Source organism: Tursiops truncatus, chromosome 6 (assembly GCF_011762595.2).
Source record: "Tursiops truncatus isolate mTurTru1 chromosome 6, mTurTru1.mat.Y, whole genome shotgun sequence".
NCBI classification, from domain to species: Eukaryota; Metazoa; Chordata; class Mammalia; order Artiodactyla; family Delphinidae; genus Tursiops; species Tursiops truncatus.
Window position 1 is genome coordinate 62,306,457 of NC_047039.1, and position 20,089 is coordinate 62,326,545.

At 43.6% G+C, this 20,089-nt stretch overlaps 1 protein-coding gene across 2 annotated transcripts in view; it reads left to right on the top strand.

Moving 5' to 3' along the window:
* The first annotated feature begins 323 nt into the window (after positions 1–323).
* The window catches only part of PUM3 (pumilio RNA binding family member 3), a 95,723-nt gene continuing 75,957 nt past the window's right edge, over positions 324–20,089 (top strand). Inside the window, exons 1-3 of one of the 2 annotated variants that reach the window (XM_073806162.1) lie at positions 324–6,446; positions 8,133–8,277; positions 19,366–19,483. The gene's annotated coding sequence lies outside the window, so the exon portion shown is untranslated. The remainder of the gene's footprint in view (positions 6,447–8,132; positions 8,278–19,365; positions 19,484–20,089) is intronic. The other variant, XM_073806163.1, reaches the window with a different exon arrangement.

A 20,089-nucleotide genomic window follows, 5' to 3' on the forward strand; every position in this document is an offset into this window, starting at 1 on the left:
AGAATGGAAACAGGGAAATCCATTAGGAAGCTGTTTCCATAGAACAAATGAGCGTTGAGGAGTTAGGGCAAGGTTTTTAGTGGTGAAGATGCTGAGAAGTGACCAGATTTAGGATCTATTTTGGAGACAGTAGAAACAGAACTTGCCAATAGATTGGCTGTCAGTAGGAGACGAAAAGAAGAATCAAGGTCAACTCCCAGGTGTTTGGTCTGAGTGACAAAGGGCTACTTACTAAGATGGAGAAGATTGGGGAGGGGCAGGTTTGGGAGGGGAAATCAAGAGTTGTGTTGTGGGCATGTTGGGGTTGAGATGGCCGCTTGTGTCAGAGGAGAGTTGAGAGCAGGCAGTTAGATGTGTGCATCTGGAACTCAGGGGGAGCCCAGTCTGGAGGTAGGGGCGGGAGAGCCACAGAGCATGCAGGTGGGAATTAAAGCACAGGCTTGGATGAGGTCCCCTGGGAGACAGCGTAGAGAAGAGAAGAGAGCCCAGAGCAGAGAACTCTAACATTGAAAAGTTGGAGAGAGTAGAAAGGGTCTGCCAGAGAGTCTGAGCAGTTTGCCCAGTAGAGTAGGAGGAACGAGCGACAGAACAAAAGAAGAAATTGCTTCAAGGACGAGGGGTGAACAGTTTGCGTCAAATATGGCTATGAGGTCAAATATGATATGGGAACAGACTTAGCCCTTGGGACAAATAACATGGAAGTTATCAATGGCCATGATAAGAGCCATTTCAGGGGTGAAGAGTGAAGGGGAGGATGACAAAGTGGGCAAAGTGTATCTAGACAGCTCTTCCCAGGAGTCATGATGTGAAGAATAGCAGAGACATGGGGTGAGAGCTGGGTGCCTCTATCTGAATCTCTGCCTTGACAGCATGTACATAGCACCTCATTTTCTCCACCTCCGGTTGGACTTGGGCCGCAGCTTGGTCTTTATAGACTACACGTAGGCTGGAGTCTTTTCCTGAATCTTAGCCCCACGTCTGGCAATGTACAACCGTCTGCCCGACGACCCTGAAGACAAGTTTCTGCCCACTAGAGTCTCCGTTTAAAGTAAGAGTAAACCATGTACCCAGGAGAGATGTGGACAAAAAGAGAAGGAAAGAGGTAAGTCTTTTCTTTCTTTTTTTAATTGAAGTATAGTTATTTACAATGTTGTGTTAGTTTCCGGTATACAGCAAAGTCATTCAGTTATACATACATACGTATTCTTCTTCATATTCTTTCCCATTATGGTTTATTACAGGATATTGAATATAGTTCCTTGTGCTATACGGTAGGACCTTGTTGTTTGTCTAGTTTATATATAGTATTTTGTATCTGCTAATCCCAAACTCCTAATTTATCCCTCCCCCATCCCCTTTCCCCTTTGGTAACCATAAGTTTGTTTTCTATGTCGGTGAGTCTGTTTCTGTTTCATAGATAGGTTTATTTGTCTTATATTTTAGATTCCACACATAAGTGATATCATATGGTATCTGTCTTTCTCTATTAAGTGTTTTCCTTACAAAACCAGACAAGTTCTATGTAGCTGATGGCAGTCAGTGACGATGCTGGGTCTTCAGAAAGCATGACCATCAAAACGATGACGGTTGAAGGTAAGAGGTCAGAGACCTCCCATCATCAGCAATTATAAGCGAGGTGACAGACGCTCACAATGCTAGGAATTATTTAAATTTAATTTTTGAATTGTCAGTACATTCACATGGTTCAAAGTTCATGAAGTAAAAAGAATGTACAGTGGAGTCTCCATCTGAGCCCTGTCCCCAGCCTTCCAGTTCCCATCCCCTAAGTCAACTAAGGTAAGTTTCTTGTCCATCCTTCAGTACACACATGCAAACACACATGCATTGTTCCCTCTCTCCACCTTTTGGCAAAAGTGGTATTATAGCCAACGTACGATTCTGCATCTACAAAGACAGGAATTTGGCAACTTGGAGGGAAGTGGATTTTTGCAGCTTCACCTAACAGCTGTGAAATTCATGAGAAATGTCCTTTAGGAAAGCACTTTTTTATTAGGCAGTAGGTATGAAAAATGGAGTCTAAGTTGAGATCTCATGTGTCTGGGAGCATCTGTTGAATGGGGTGGACCTGTGAGGAGGTAGAAGGTACCTGGGAGAACAAGGTAGGAAATGTGACATTTGTGCCGAAGAATTCTCATACAAGTTCCCAGGTCTGTCGTGGAACCTTGCCATCGCTGACGTGTTTGCTCGCCATCACCCCATCCCTTGCAGCGCTCTGGGAAGGCTCTGCCCTCCTGCCAGCACACCCACAGGGGTCCTTGGCTGGATCCCTCTGAAGTCAGTCACCTACGAAGATCACCTCCTGTTCTCTGTCAAAATTGGCCTTGTATCGCAAATGCCTCCGTCTCGGCTGGCCACCCTTGCAGTGCCCCCATCAGGATTTATCGTGTGACCAGGTCCCCGTGCTCCTGCTTTAATGCCCCACCAACAGCTGCATATCTGAGCCCCTCTCCTAGCAGGGTGGGTGTGCCTCTTGAATGTGAATCAACTCTAATATTTAAAAAAACAGGACCCAGTTTTTTAAATTACCATCTGACATGCCAAGTGAAGTGAAGCTCATTTTCAGATGATTCCCAGCTGTCATAATAGCATTGTGCCTGGATGGCTCAGTCATCACAGAAGAAAGGAAGGCGATCTTATTTCAAATTTAACCTGATAACAGGAATTATGATTGGAAATCACCTTGAGATATTTAGAGCAGCTACTTAGAATCACATCGATTAACATTTGTCCATTGCTTTACTGTTGATAAAGCACTCTTATGTACACTGTCGTCGTATATGTTAGGGACTGATGGTGGCTCCAAGGAGAGAACAAAACTGAAGTATTTTACTGCCTAAACTTAGAAATGGTGAGGAAACGGACAGGTTCTTTCAAAAGGAGACCACAGAGCTAAGCACAAAAGAATAAGCATTACCAGCGCCAAACCCAGAGAGACCGAGATGAAAACATTGTCAATTCAAGATAGATATATTGTGGGAGGAGAGTCAAGCCAAACTGAGCTCCTATAACAAAGTGTCAGGATGGAGGGCTGGTAGACGACTGTTTGGCCAAAGTAGGTTGCTTGTTCTTTTATTTATCGCATAGGTAATACATAGCTTTGTATTAAAATATCACAACTTCAGATAAACCTGAAAGAAAGTGGCAGTATATCTTAGGCTTCTCTGTCTAGCCTCTCTTGTGGCCACATTCTTGGAAACATTTGCCTGAATTTCATCTCCACTGAGACCCCCAATTTGCTGCTGTAAATTGGGGGTCCTTGTTTCCCTGTAAAGTCTTTACCAACCTGCTGTCTCTTCCAGTGGTTTGGGAATCAACATTATCCTAGCTGTTGATGACTCAGGAATGGACCTAACTGATGATAACCGCATGTCCTGGAGGGTTGGCACTCGTAGTTATCGTTTGTCTCAGAAGCTGAAATGCGCACTCTATCCATATAAATTGTGGGAGAATTCATCTTGATGAATGCCGAGTGGCGATTTTGACTGGCCAATTGTGAATACGTATTTTCTTTATGGTGCTTTCCCGAGTTTTGCGGAACTGGCTGGAACACATTTTTGTGTTTCTACTTCCCACCCTCACTCCATTTGCCTATCAGGTTCCCTTGCATACAGTAGGTACTCAATACATGTTTACTGAATGAAAGTTCTCTTTCTTAGAGCATGATGAGGCTCCACCGCTGAATGGGTTCAGAGGGCTTCGTTTCCCAGGAACTCCTCGTGTGCGAAGCGATTGTCCTGATGAGAAAGTGAGAGCTGAATTGTTGAAAAGACTGATTCTCCCCCTTGAATCAGGTGAATGTATGGGAAGGTGTGAGACTTACGGGCATCACTACCGTGTGATGAGTCTGAGCATGTGCGTGTATGTAGGTATCATTCCTTTATTCCTGGACTGTGGAAGTTCCCAGCATGGGACCCTTCTCACCAGGAGCCAGCATTCAGAATTCTTTCTTCTCTGACAGTTCTCTTCTCAAGACTCCCCTCCCTCTACAACTCATCCATCAGATTACAGCTGTCCCCAAATGAGTGAAAAATGGGCAGGACACAGGTAGAGGTGAGCTCTCCAGAATGAAGACCAGTGATGGCCAAGAGCATGGAACAAGAGTGGGAAAGGTGCCAAGAAGATTAACACTGACCTAGCGTTTCTGGAACACACTTGAGGGGGCTGTTTTTCCTGGAAAGTTCTAATAGTGCTAAGCCTGCACTTACCCCAAACCCTCTCCTGGGTCACAGATGAGGAGGGTGGCAGGGATGGGACACAGAAGGCAGGAGAGGGGAGCATAAGAGCAAAGAGAAGTTGAATTAAGAGGGAGAAGAGAGGGAAATTGGAAGTACAATCAATGGAAACAGTAAGGATTTATCAATAGCCCTTTTCCCAGGTGGGTGTTAAAGAGTATCTGTCCATCTGCCTATATATCTATCTATCCCTCCATCCACTCATCTATCCATCCATCCTGCCTTTTTCTAAAAGGATTTAAGTGCGTTTCCAAGGATAAAGTATATATGATGACATAGTATAAACTATAACTGGGTAGAATAACAAAGAAATGCAAGGATGGGGACAAAACGGAGCCGAGAGCAGGGCTCACCCCCATGTGCTGGGCTGGATGGCTGAGGGGCTGCCTGTGACAGTGAGAGTCAGTGACACACACGACCAGAGGGAGAATCTTGCTAAACCTGGAGCTCTGGGCTGTGAAGTGTGTCTTCCTTGGTCATGTCTTGCTTGGACTTAGCACACCTGGTTGGGTGGGTGGGTTGGCCGCTCTTTGCCACAGGTGGCAGGGGAAAGGCAGACCTAAATGTGTGTGATTGTGAGGATTGTCTGTGTTAAAGCCTGAATGCAAAGATTGCTTCACTCGCATAAGGCGAATTAGCTGAAAGAACCTGCCCAACTATAGAAAATACCTTGTCAGAAGTTACAAAACATCATTCATTTTTTCAGAGTTCCAAAAAGAGCCAATTTTAAAAGCTTTTTTTGAGTTGAGAAAAAAATGCCCTTAAAACTATCGACCCGGCCTGTGAGATTCTTTTCTTAGCTGACATCTCCCTCTACTGACAGTACATCCTCTCACTTCTCCTTCACAACCCAGCAGGGAAGTCCTTTGAAAGCGACAAGCCTGTGAAATGCCTTTGAGTCCGTGCTCACAGATTGAGGAGGTCCCAGGGGGGCGGGGCGGGAGATCATAGGTTCTGCTTGGGACTTGGGGAATCCGAGCCGTCCAAGTTCAGGCAGCAACAGGATACACCTGTCTGGAGCTCAGAAGCGAGACCTCAGACAGAGAAAAGTGGTGGAGTGTTCAGTGGGAGGGAATGAAAGAAAAGAGACGGAGGAGGAAGATGCCTGAACTGGAGAGCCTCCCAGAAAGGTCAGGAAGATGGGTAGGAGCAAATCAACCTAAGTTCAGGAATTCATTCCCCTGAAGGCCTTTTTACAGCCACCCAGCTTGGCTTGTTGAATCCCAATGTTGGGAAACTCACTCCTTCACTGTCAAGAACTGTTTGACAATGTTTATTGTTAGAAAGTTATTACTTATAATGAGCTGGAATCTGCTTCCCCACAATCTCCATCCGTTTTTATCATCCTGCTGTTCTGTGCTATAAAGATAGAATCTGTCACCTCACGCGTTTTCCCAACAAATGCTTCCCCACAAGAATCCCATGAGAAAAATATGGCTAAATGGTTCAGTTACCCAGTTCAAGGTCTGTTCTCTCCTCCGCCACCCCCTATAAGCCCTTGAGAGCAAAGACTCCCCTCCCTCCCCAGCCTCCAACCTAGCAAACTTTTCTGTTGTACTAAGGGCTTCGTTTGCATGGTCTCTTAGACATCGTATCAATTGAATGAGCTAGGCATTATCATTACCACCATTTACAGTGGAGAAAGCTGAGGCTCAGAGAGGGAGGTTACTTGTACAAAGCCACATAGCAAGTGTGGGTAGAGCCCAGCTTGACATCCATGTCTCTCTAATAATCAAAGCCTGGGTCCTTAAATCAATCTGATTCTACCTATTTTGTCTGTAGACAGCGTGGGGTGAAGAAAAAGCCCATAGTGTTGCCCACTGGACTGAACCTACTTGAAAATTGGTAATTTGGGGTCATGGTGCTTAGAGATAATACGGTTAGGACTTTGTCTCTGGACCCGTTTTTTCCTCATCTCAGGGTCAGCATCCGTGGAAGCCGCCTTCCTTCCCAGGTTTATTCCACCCGCTTAGCAGCGCCGCCGATGTCTCCTATTTGACTCTACCTGTGGGCGACACAGGCGCCCTCCAGCCCTCTCCGCTCAGCGCTCATCCAAACAGGACTCCTGTTCTCCTAAAGTGTGGGTCAGTCCTTCCAGCACCTGTTATTCTGGATTCCTCCAGAGGACAACAGATTCCTGCTGGCCATGTTTTGGATGGAGTTGGCTCCCTACCAACCAGCTCTGAGACCTCAGTAAGTTACTGAAGTCCTTTGATTCTTGAGTTTCTGACCTTTAAAAAGGGAACAAGTACTTGATGATATGCTGTGAGTTTAACTGAGAATGTAAGTGAAATGTCCAACACAGTGCCTGTCCCACATCACATCTACGCAAAAGTAGGAGCTATTATCAGTCTGTGCTTGGAAATGGAAAAATACGTGATTCTTCTTTCTACCTGGAGAAGGTAAACAATTAGAGGAAATGCTGGCAGCGAAGGGAGAGAGAAGTCCGGGGAGTAAGAGAGCAAATAAAATGCCCTGTCATGGAAGCCACAGAAAGAGAAGGTGTTTTCCTCAGGTCCTGCTTCCTAGTGGATGTTCAAGAATCTCTGTCTTGCATTTGACAAAGAGATAACGGGACTTTCAAGACTTGTTTCTGTGGAGCAGTGGGGATAAAGACAGATGGCAGAGAAACAGAGCAAGATCTTAAGGAAATAAAAGCAGTACCGAGGACTCTTTATAAAGTGTGGCACGAAAAGAAAGCAGAGAGAGGCAGCAGGCCAAGGGCAATGGGATATGTCAAGTAGATGACTGATAAATATTCACTGAGGATTTATCAGGGGGCTGAGAGAGCGACTGAGTGAGTGAATGAAGATGCTTAAGGTTTGATTAAATGTATTTGATAACGTTGACGTTGCTTAGTCTGTGGCACCTATATGCCTTTTTAGTAATACTGGTGGGAGAAAAATTGGGAGGATTATATAATATTTTCAGCCCCCAAAACACATCTTTACCAAGAGCCTTAGGTAAAAAAATCCTTTCACCTACTACCATTTGTGCAGATTCTGCCTAAATTAATCTGGGTGGGCCCTAAGAGTCTCTACTTGGAACAAGCTCCCTGTTGGCACTGCTGGCTGTGCTGCTGGGCGCCAGTATGATGGGCCATACTTTGGGTAACGAGACCATAGCATATCTGACCTTGGTTTGCCCACACCCACTGTGACATGTGGTGGGTACCTGAGACACTCTTGGTGTCAGTTCAGTTCTAGCACTGGTCTCTTCTCCTTCGCCTCTCCCCACCACCAACCCTCACCAGGAAAATGCAATAAATAAAAATGCAATAACAACAGTTGCTTAGCATCTTGAATTCACAGCTTCAAGATATTGTCCCTCTGTTTGCTTTGAGCGGGGAAGGGAATGATTTTTCTTCATTTTTGGATCTCAGAATTCTTGATTTTTTTTTTTTTTTGACATTAATGGTTTGGTGCAAACCCACTTTTGTTGATTTGGTATTTCCTCTGTGGATAAACTTTGTGGCTTTGGGAGAAGCTTCCTTCTTTTATGAGGCACTTTTAACCTGCAGGATTTCCATTTAGCTTAATTGGCATATTTATGTATTGAGATGGGTGCCTAGAGGGCTCAGGCCACGGCATCTTTTGTATAAATCGAAAAAAATGAAACGAGCTGTTCTCACAGTCGTGTGCCCTTCAGTCATGGAGCACGGTAAAAGGCTCATCATTTCCAGGCTGCGAAAACTCAGGAAGATCAATAGGCATAATGCAACCCGGAGTCATTTAGAAAAGCAAAACTCGGGGTTTTCAAAGCCCAGTTATTTCAGGAGCTTGGCCATTACTAAATCCCTGTTAAATCCTTCCTGGGCCTTCATTCTGTCTCGATGTGAAGGAATGGCCTTCTCCACCCCTGATGAACCCTCCTCCTCAGGTGAAGCTGGGGAGCCTTCTCCTGAAGGTCGGACAGTTTGTGAAGGGTGAGAAGCTGACTGTTCCCGGCCAGCCTCCTCGGATGACAAGCCCAGCTGCAGACTGTCGCTCTCCAGGCCCCGTCTGGAGCCTGGCATGCTTTGAAGGCAAGTGTGGGAATGGATTCTTATTGGTTTAATATGGCTATAGTTAATGGCTTATAGATTTCTAGATCGTCTGGCCCCACTAGGCATGTCTATTAATTCTCCCGTAAGATTGTCGGAGGTGAGAGAAGGTCAGAGAGCCTGGGACATGGGCGTGGCTTTCCTCCAAGCCAGACCAAGAAAGGTCTCCTTAACAAGAATTCTTATGACCTCCTAAAGGCTTGAGAAAGAAAGAGGGACCTTTTGGTGGATACTGAAAGAATTTGGCCTCTGGGCTCAAGAAGGCATGTTTCACAAGAGGGACAGGTGATATCAGAGTAGCACGAATGCCCTGCTTGGATGAGTTCATAAGAATAGACACAGGTGAACCAGCTGCCCTTGGAGGTTTTAGCTTCTGCCACTATGGCTACAGTGGGTTGACTGGTGTTCCTAGACACTTGTGGATGTGACCTTATTCGGGAAAGAGATCTTTTTTTTAAATTAAAAAAAAATTGAAGTATAGTTGATTTACAATGTTGTGTTATTTTCAGTTATACAGCAAAGTGATTCAGCTATATATACATATAGATCTATATAGATCTATATAGATATATATAGATATATTCTTTTTCAGATTCTTTCCCCTTATAGGTTATTGTAAAATATCGAGTGTAGGTCTCTGCTATACAGTAGGTCCTTGGGAAAGAGGTCTTTTGCAGATGTAATTAAGTTAAGGATCTCTTGGTGGGCTCTTTCTGGATTATCCAAATGGGCCCTAAATCCAGTGATAAGTGTCCTCATAGGAAGAGGAGAGGACACAGATACAGGGGAAAAGGCCATATAAACACGGTGGCAGAGACTGGAGTGACGCAGCTACCAGCCAGGGTGTGCCAGGGATCGCCCAAAATCACCAGGAACTAGGAGAGAGGCAAGAAATGGGTTCTCAGAGCCTTCAGCAGGAACCAATAGCTTGATTTTGGACTTCTGGCCTCTAGAACTATGAGAGAATACATTTCTGTTGTCTTAAGCCACCACGTTTGTGGTCACTGGTTACAGCAGCCTTAGGAACCCCATACAATGACCAACCACCCAGGCTGCTGGCACACTGCTCCAGAATCAACCCTGGAGTAACTCAAGTACTGAGAAGAAATATGGATTCTAGAAACTAGTGATAAAAAATGAGGGGCTTCCCTGGTGGTCCAGTGGTTGAGAGTCCGCCTGCCAATGCAGGGGACGCGGGTTGGTGCCCCGGTCCGGGAAGATCCCACATGCCGCGGAGCGGCTGGACCCGTGAGCCATGGCCGCTGAGCCTGCACGTCCGGAGCCTGTGCTCCGCAACGGGAGAGGCCGCAACAGTGAGAGGCCCGCGTACCGCAAAAAAAAAAAAAAAAAAAAAGTGCGCTGCCTCTGCGAGTTGCCTTGCTTTCTGGGAGGACCAGTGGGGGGCTACAGCCAGAAGGGTGGCCTGAGGCCACAGTGAGAAGAGAAGTTGTGGGAAAGCCTGTGAATCTGCCCTTCCTCTCCTCCAGTTCACTGGGAGAAATCACCGACCACCCCTTCAGATTCCCTCTGTCCGTGTAACCGGGATGCAGGCAGGCCCTAACGCCTCCTAGGGTAAAGGTGTTGAAGGAAAGGAGCTACCGGACAGGGCAGTCTTGAAGGATTCACTCCTCTTCTCCTCCACCTCTACCCCAGAGCGATTGCTTATAACATAATGTAGTGAAGAGATGCCCTCCCCACAGTGCTGCTTCTAAGTTTTTATTTATTTATTTATTATCTTTATTGGAGTATAATTGCTTTACAATGGTGTGTTAGTTTCTGCTGTATAACAAAGTGAATCAGCTATACAGATACATATATCCCCATATCTCCTCCCTTTTGCATCTCCCTCCCACCCTCCCTATCCCACCCCACTAGGTGGTCACAAAGCACTGAGCTGATCTTCCTGTACTATGCAGCTGCTTCCCACTAGCTTGGTTCTGAAGAACCTAGGGGCAGGACAGGAATAAAGACGCAGACGTAGAGAGTGGACTTGAGGATACGGGGAGGGGGAATGGTAAGCTGGGACGAAGTGAGAGAGTGGCATGGACTTATATGTTCTCTTAAGTTTTTTTTTTTTTTTTTGCGGTACGCGGGCCTCTCACTGTTGTGGCCTCTCCCGTTGCGGAGCACAGGCTCCGGGCGCGCAGGCTCAGCGGCCATGGCTCACGGGCCCAGCCGCTCCGCGGCATGTGGGATCTTCCCGGACCGCGGCACAAACCCGTGTCCCCGGCACCGGCAGGCGGACTCTCAACCACTGCGCCTCCAGGGAAGCCCTGTTCTCTAAGTTTTTAAAGACGCATTTCCGATCACAGGAGTTGCCTGGTAATTCATGGGGCTCATCCTTTCCTCTCTTCAAAGTCACACACATGAGCCCTTCAGACTCCATCCAAAGCAGCATTGCTGGAACAAGAATTTAAATGAACACAAGAAATGCCTGTGATGAGGGCTGTTTGATATACAAAACAAAATATCAAAAGAGAACCAGGTGAGGGCTTCCCTGGTGGCGCAGTGGTTGAGAATCCGCCTGCCGACGCAGGGGACACGGGTTCGAGACCTGGTGCAGGAGGATCCCACATGCCGCGGAGCAACTAAGCCCGTGCGCCACAACTACTTAACCTGTGCTCTAGAGCCCGCATGCCACGACTACTGAAGTGTGTGCATCTAGAGCCTGTGCTCTGCAACAAGAGAAGCCACCACAATGGGAAGCCCTTGCACCGCAATCAGGAGTAGCCCCCGCTTGCCGCAACTAGAGAATAGCCTGCTCACAGCAACAAAGACCCAACGCAGCCAAAAAAAAGACCCTTTTGACCTACTAGTAGTCCAGAGATCTATACAGAGATGTGGGCAAACATTTGTGACCTCCATTGACTTCCAGCCTCTGCCCTGTCAGGGGACATGTCCTCCATCTCCTCTCCTCTCTTCTCCTCAAAGGCAAAGCCTCTTCATCCTCCCATTCTAGGTCTAGGTTGAGGCTTTGTTAAACTACAAGAAGAGTGGTTGCCTTCTGGCAGCCATCTTGGATGAGGAAGTAACATCCTTGAGGATACAGCCATGACCCAGGGTGGGGAGGCAAAAGGAGATGCCTGTATTCCTGGTAGCAGTGAGTCATCATACCAACCTTGGACTGCCTACCTCTGGATCCTTTTTTATGTCAAAATTATACCCCTCATCTGTTTAAGCTACTCAGATCAGGTCTCTGATTACCAGCCGTCAAATGCAATTTAAATCTAAAGGCTTTTAATGAATATTTTGAGCTTAGTTACCTCTGTTCACTAGCACACTTGCCATAAACTTCTCTTTGGTTGCAGGCATTTGGGTGAGTCTGACATCCATTTCCTGAAGTGCTATGAAACTCGTTAATCATTGAGTAGTTTATTTTCTAACTAAATTTTTCAAATCCAGTTGTTCTGTGACAGCTCTAGAGCAGGTGGTTGATGATGCATGAAGAGGTCTTGTCCAAGTAATACACGACAGTGAGCAGATGTTAAAGGGCTTTACCAGTTACAATGGAAAGAACATCTGTGAAATAGATTTTACCAGTAGATGAGGCCAGACATTACCAAGGAGAGGTTGGGAAGAAAGAAGGAGGTGACTGGGACCAACTGGCATAGGTGGAGTAAGGGTGAACGCACACTGGCACTCAGGCACTCTGTTGTTGTATGTCGTCTTGTTTAAATTCACGTGAAATACAAAGTTAGTTTGATCCACTGAGGTCATTTGTAAATGAGATGTTAAGACATTAAGGAGAGTTCATCTGTAGTCTCTTTTCCTATCCTGTTAAATATGTAGAAACATTATTTTTTAATGAAAAAATATGAGAGGGTAATTTTTTCATAATTGAAGTCTTCTGAATCTAAAAGGAAGTAATAAGAATTACGTAAATGAGATGTTGTTATAAAACAGGTTTGGATGGGGACTTCCCTGGTTCTCCTGGGGCTCCAGGCCCCAATGCAAGGGGCCTGGTTCGATCCCTTGTCAGGGAACTAGATCCCTCTTGCATGCCGCAGCTGAGAGTCCGCATGCTGCAACTAAGGATCCCTCATGCCACAACTAAGACCCGGCGCAGCCAAAATAAATAAGTAAATATTAAAAAAAAAAAGCAAGGATAAAAAAAAAACCAGTTTGGATGAAAAGACTTCCTAGGAGCAAACATTGGGAAGAGGGAGGAAAGAAATGAAACTAAATAGATCTATTTTTTCATTACTGAAGATTCAGTGCAAAAGCAAAGGGCAAAGAATAGCTAGGGCACTGCTGAAGAAGAAGATGGGAGGACTTTCTCCATCATATATCAAGACTAACTATGGTGCTCTAGACAGACATCCAGGTATGGGTGCAAGGATGAGCAAGTAGAGAGTGGCACAAAATAAAAAACCCAGACAAATGTAAATTGGTGCAGCCATTATGGAAAACACTATGGAGGTTCCTCAAAAAACCGAAAGTAGAGTTGCTGTATGATCCAGCAATCCCACTCCTAGGTATATACCCAGAGAAGACTATAATTTGAAAAGATACATGCACCCTTATGTTCATAGCAGCACTATTTACAATAGCCAAAATGTGAAAGCAACCTAAATGTCCATTGATGGATGGATAAAGAAGATGTGGTGCATATATACAATGGAATATTACTCAGCCGTCAAAAAGAATGAAATAATGCCATTTGCAGCAACATGGATGGACCTAGAGATTATCATACTAAGCAAAGTAAGTCAGAAAGAGAAAGACAAATACCATATAATATCACTTATATGTGGAATCTAAAATACGACACAAATGAACATATCTACGAAACAGAAACATACTCACAGATATTGAGAACATACTTGTGGTTGCCAGTGTGGAGGGAAGGATTGGGAGTTTGGGATTAGCAGATGCAAACTAGTATATATAAGATGGATAAACAACAAGGTCCTACTGTATAGCCCAGGGAACTATATTCAATATCCTATGATAAACCATAGTGAAAAAAATATGAAACAGAATATATATATCTATAACTGAGTCACTTTGCTGTATAGCAGAAATTAACACAACATTGTAAATCAACTATACTTCAGTAAAATTTTTTTAAAAACCAGACACAGATTCATACATAGACAATCACTTTATAACTAAAGAACCACTGCAAAGTCACAGGGAAGGATGTCTTTTTAAATAAATGGTGCTGTAACAATTGAATATCCTTAAGTGAAAAAAGAAAGAGGGAAGGAAAGAGAGAAGGAAGGAGAGTGGGAAGGGTTTTGATTGCTACTTCCCTTTGGATGAGGGAATCCAAATAAAAAATGTGCTCACCTTCATTAATTCAGAGTGGAATAAAAATCAAAGCTGCAATGAGCTGTCACTGCACATTCTCTAGATTGGCTACATTTTAAAAGTCGAACAATGTCAAATGTTGATAAGAACGTGGAACAGTGAGATCTAATATGCAGCGTTGGTGGAAGTATATATTTGGATATCCACATTGGGAAATAGTTTGGCACCATCTAGTAATACTTTAGATGTTCATCTTCTTGATGTAGCAGTCTTACCCCTAGAAAAGGTCTGCATGAGCACATGATGAGACATGTAGAAGAATCTCCAGAGCAACACTGTTCATAATAACAAAAGACCAGAAGAAATGACCACCAAAGTAAAACCGATAGAGAAATTTTTATGCAATTGCATTCCATACAGCAGCAAAAATCAATGAACAACAGCTACAATAAGAGTAGCGTAAGTCCCCTACATATGAACGAGTTCCATTCCGATAGCGCATTCATAAGTCCAACTTGTTTGTAAGTCCAACAAAGTTAGCCTAGGTCCCTGACTAACACAATCGGCTATATAGTACTGTACTGCAATAGGTTTACAATACTTTTCACAGAAATAATACATAAAAAACAAACAAAATAAAGAAAACATTTTTAATCTTACAGTACAGTACCTTGAAAAGTACAATAGTGCAGTATAACAGCTGGCATACAGGGGCTGGCATCAAGTGAACAGGCAAACAGAGTTACTGACTGGAGGAGGGAGAGGAGGTGGGAGATGGTAGAGCTGAAGGGTCGTCAGCAACAGGAGACGGAGGGCGAGCTGCAGTTTCACTCACCCATGATGTTGATGGCACAGGTTCTGGTTCCTTGCTGGATTCAATTCTGTCTACCCTCTTGAAAAAGCGATCCAGTGACACGTGTTTGAATCTTTGAAAGTTTGCAACTTGAAGGTTCATATGTAGGGGACTTACTATAAATCTTTTTTTTTTTTTAATGTTGAGCAAAGGAAGGTAGACACAGAATGAGTCCTGTCTTAGTCCCTTCAGGCTGCTATACAAAGTACCACAGACAAGGTGACTTAGAAGCAATGGACATTTATTTCTCACAGTTCTGGAGGCTGAAGTCCAAGATTAGGGTGCCAGCACAGTTGGGTTCTGGTAAGAGCCTTCTCAGCAGTTACTTTTCATTGTCTTCCTCACAGGGCAGAGAGCAGAGCACAGAGGAAACAAGCTGTCTCATGACCCTCACAAGGGCACGAATGTCACTCATGAGGGCTCCACCCTTATGACCATCTAAGTTACCTCCCAAAGGCCCTACTTTCTAATACCATAATGCTGTGGGGCAGAGTTTCAACATAGGAACTTTAGAAGGACACAAGCATTCAGACCATAACAATTCCCCATGATTTCATTTTTATAAAGGTCAGAAATGGCAAAAACTAAGATACAGTGTTGAGAGATGCATGCTCATGTGGTAAAAGGGAAGAAAAACAAGGAAGAGAAGAGCATAAAAGTGGGAGTGGGATCAGGAGGGACTTGGGGGACTTTTAGGGTGCTGGAAATGTATTTCTTGACACAAATGGTTGTTCCTCGGACAGTCACTTTACACTTATTCATTGAACTGCATATTTATGTTTCATGTGTTTTTGTACATGTGTAATTTTTTTTTCCAAATGAAGTTTAAAAAAAAAAAACTGAAGAGGCTCAATTCATGCGGATATATGAATCGGGGGAAATTGGTAGATTTGATAAATGACCTCTTCATACTTCAAGTAACGTCCATCATACTTTGAGATGTTTGTTTTCTGGTTTTGTTAAGACATTGTAAGTATTTTCATCCTGTGTCTCTCCTGGGCAATAATGACTGAGTCAGTGATCATGTACAGCAAGAATATTTGATTTTCACAAAAGTTGTATTTCATATAAAATATTTAACTTACATCAGTTTTTCTTTACTCTGCATGAGGGGACACAGATAAGAATGTTCAGAGAAGCATTATTCAAAATAGCAAAAAAAACAGGAAAAGGTGTCCATCAAAGTGAAATTGATAAATCGTGCTATATTTTGGCTATATTCAGCTACAAAATAAAAGCTACGTACAGCAATCTGGATCAATCTTTCTTTTTTCTTTTTTTTTAATATTGAGCAAAAGAGGACCAATACAAAGGACAGGTTTTCTATGACTCCATTTTCATCAAATCCAAAAACATGCAAAATATAAACTGGTGTTTAGAGGTGCACGCTTATATGGTAAAAGTGTGAAGAAAACCCAGGAAGGGATGAGCATAAAAAGGATGGGCGGGCTTCCCTGGTGGCGCAGTGGTTGAGAGTCCGCCTGCCGATGCAGGGGACACGGATTCGTGCCCCGGTCCGGGAAGATTCCACATGCCGCGGAGCGGCTGGGCCCGTGAGCCATGGCCACTGAGCCTGCGCGTCCGGAGCCTGTGCTCCGCAACGGGAGAGGCCACAACAGTGAGAGGCCCGCGTACCGCAAAACCAAAAAAATAAAAAATTGAAAAAGGATGGGCAAGGCAGAGGAGCAGGGCTGACATGCACTAATGCCATTCTAGGCTCACTAGGGAGAGAAATCAAGTCTAAGAAACTCTCATTCCCTAAGGATGCTGAATAGTTTCTAGAATCATATATAGCATCTCAGGATTGGAAGGAATCCTAAAGATCACTAAGATAAGTAGCCCTTTGATTTTTTTCATTTCAATTTTCTTTATTATGTTTCAAGACAACTTAGAGATTTCAACAGAAGGTTTCCAAACTTTTAATTTTGCCAAGTAAGGTATATTTAAAAACATACTACTATCATTACCATTATTTCATACAAGGTATAATATAGCATTTCACCCTTATAAAGAGGTAAAAAATAGAATAAATGGTAGTCCTTTAAATTGAATAAATGGTAGTCCTTTAAATTGAATAAATGCAATAAATTGCATTCTGTAAATGCAATTTACAGAAACTTGCATTTATAAGATATGTTGCCTATATCTTTCCAGGGACTTTGTAAAAATTTTATAGTGGACCATCAGCAGTCCCTAGACTAGCATATGGTGAACCTTAACCTCACCGACCACTGCTCTAATACTTGAGCCTTCTTCCCAAATCCCTAGGAAGTGTCATTTGCTTGAATACTTCTGGTGAATGAGAACTCACTCCCCCCTAATGACATCTCTTCATCTTTGAACATCTGCAGCTATTTGAACATTCTTCTGTTTGTTGAACCTAATTCCAGTTCTTTCCCTTTTGATTAATCGGTCCTAGATCAGCGACTGCACATCCTGTCCAGACTGTACAGTCTTTTATTTGTCAACCTCAAGATCTGAGCAACGTGCTTTTCCACCTGCCCATACATGACCCATGATCCTCCTCATATGTAAACGGCCTCAGATCTTTTGTACAGATTTCATATACATATCCCAAGTCATCAGCATCCTTGTCACTCTGCTAATAGTGTTCCTATTTGTCTATATCCACTTTAAAAATGTGATATTCCAAACTGAGTACAAACGACTTTCTAGGTGTACTAGCCCAGAGGAGAGTAAGCCCTTCATCTCTCTTATTCTAGACTTTATACTTCTTCATTTAGTGTAGTCTAATTACAGTTTTCTCCAGATATGTGCCCAGGAGTGGTATTGCAGGATCATATGGTAGCTCTATTTTTAGTTTTTTAAGGACTTTCTATACTGTTCTCCATAGTGGCTGTACCAATTTACATTCCCACCAATAGTGCAGGAGAGTTCCCTTTTCTCTGCACCCGCTCCAGCATTTATTATTTGTAGACTTTATGGTGATGGCCATTCTGACCAGAGTGAGGTGATACCTCATTGTAGTTTTGATTTGCATTTCTCTAATAATTAGCCATGTTGAACATTTTTTCATGTGCCTGTTGGACATCTTTATGTCTTCTTTGAAGAAATGTCTGTTTCGATATTCTGCCCTTTTTTTTTTTTTTCGGTACGCGGTCCTCTCACTGTTGTGGCCTCTCCCGTTGCGGAGCACAGGCTCAGGATGCGCAGGCTCAGCGGCCATGGCTCACGGGCCCAGCCGCTCCGCGGCATGTGGGATCTTCCCGGACCGGGGCACGAACCCATGTCGCCTGCATTGGCAGGCGGACTCTCAACCACTGCACCACCAGGGAAGCCCGGGTTTTTTGTTTTTTTGATATTGAGTTGTATGAGTTGTTTGTATATTTTGGAAATTAATCCCTTGTCGGTTGCATTGTGTGCAAATATTTTCTCCCATTCAGTAGGTTGACTTTTTGTTTTGTTTATGGTTTCCTTTGTTGTGCAAACTTTTAAGTTTAATTAGGTCCCATTTGTTTATTTTTGTTTTTATTTCCTAATGTATTGTAAAATTGCCCAGATCGACTCTGATTGTTATTAACTCATTTGATAAAAACAATCTCATATGTGATTCAATGTGAATCTAGAAATTGGTTGGTCATAGAAAGGATAGAATAGTCAATCTTACAATTTGATAAGATATGAGAATAGCCAATTATTTTTTAAGTGCTCCAAATTCACCTAATTTGTGCTTAGCCCACATCTCTCCACTTGTCAGAAAGTGTACAGTGAGGTCCTCAAATGTCTTTCAGGGAACTCATGCAAGACTAGTGTGCTGGCCAGCGTAGCGTGCTCCAGGAAAAAGAAACTCAAGTTACTGAGCTGCCACTTGTCCTTGGGCCTGGCTCGCTGGCTCCACCCACTGGCACCAGGGTGTCTTACAGCTTCTCCAGGCTGGCTGACTCTCTGGAACTGAGACTCAGCTACCCACTCTGCAGCTTGCAGAATTTTTCTCCCTTCTTGGAAAATGAGAATAACGTGGATTTCCCACTTACAGTCTTCTGTTACCCATGTTACTCTTGAGGTTACAGAAGTCCCACCAGTAGGAATTCAGTATCTCATTACCTGCACCTTGATTTGCCTGGGCCAAAAGGCACAAAAGTAAAATGACAAAATGTCCTTACCTATCTTGTGCATAATGATGAAGTAAGACAATTTACAGAGAAATTAAATTATTAATAATAAAAGTACCAATTTTCATTTGTACTGTTAAGAGATTGTGTGTTTGTATAAAATTTATTCCAGCCTCCATTATTTAGCAATATGTATATAGCTAAGTATAACCTTATTATATATATTTGATATCATATTTAATAGAAATTCACTCAAGACCCACAAGCCGTTTGCAGAGAGATAGCATGAAACAGGGTTTCTTTTTTTCAAATTCAAAAGAGGAGAAAATATTTATTTTCGTAAAATATCTCTAACCTAAATAAAAAGGCTTAAATGCATTTGCATTACATAAAATTAAGATATTTATGCAGAGTGTGTTACTTATAATTACCAAACCAAAGCTTGTTCTCTGTTTTACTTGTCTAATCCTTAAGAAGTCACCCTCTGGGGAACTCACCCATGGTATTTTTGTTCTTCCAGCATCAATAAAATACAGTGGTAGAAAAAAGACTGAAAAATTGAAATTCATGAATTATTTGCACTCCCATCCCATTCCAGTCTGGCCCGTTCCTTTAACAAGTATTACTTGAGCATGTACTGCACACCCAGTCCTGTTGTTCTAGGCACTAGGGAGACTGACGTGAAACAGACAAATCCCTGCCCTTTTGTAGCTCAGTTTTAGTGTGGGAAACAGACAGCAATAAAGTAAATATATAGATAATTTAGATAAGGTTAAAATGAAGAAAGTAAAGCAGGATGGGGGCTAGAGATTAATGGAGTGAGGGAAGGAGGTTTTTAGGTAGAACGACTTAGAGACTCAAAAGTTGCCATATTTTCTGTTACTTTAACAGTTGGACTTTGCTGGCTTTCATCAATTACTACACCTCCCTCTTCCTTCTCACCTCTGGAGGGAGAAGAAAGGCAAGGAAAACCAAAGGACAAACGACTCAGCGTTATTTCTGGGACTGAGTGAGACTCATCTTGATTTTGCATTTTGGGTTTTTTTTAAATAAATTTATTTATTTATTTTTGGCTGGGTTGGGTCTTCGTTGCCGTGCATGGGCTTTTCTCTAGTTGCGGCGAGCAGGGGCTACTCTGTTGCGGTGCGCAGGCTTCTCATCGCGGTGGTTTCTCTTGTTGCAGAGCACGGGCTCTAGGTGCGCGGGCTTCAGTAGTTGTGGCTTGCGGGCTCTAGAGCACAGGCTCAGTAGCTGTGGCGCACAGGCTTAGTTGCTCTGCGGCATGTGGGATCTTCCCGGACCAGGGCTCGAACCCGTGTTCCCTGCATTGGCAGGCGGACTCTTAACCACTGCACCACCAGGGAAGTAGTCCTTCATCTTGATTTTTGGATAAAGAAACAAAGAGAGGAGCAAAGAGGGGCCAGGAAGCGGTTTTGGCTTTAGCTGCCAAAGAGGAGAGGAGAGACTCCGGGAAGAGAAGGTGTTAAAGAAATCGCAGTGCTTCAGAGGCGTGACCAGAAAGGGGGACTAGACGGGGGAAGGATTGTAATGAACTCATTCCTTCTTCGACTGGAGCCTGGCTAGCTTGAGGGATGTTTTGCTTTCTTCAAATGGC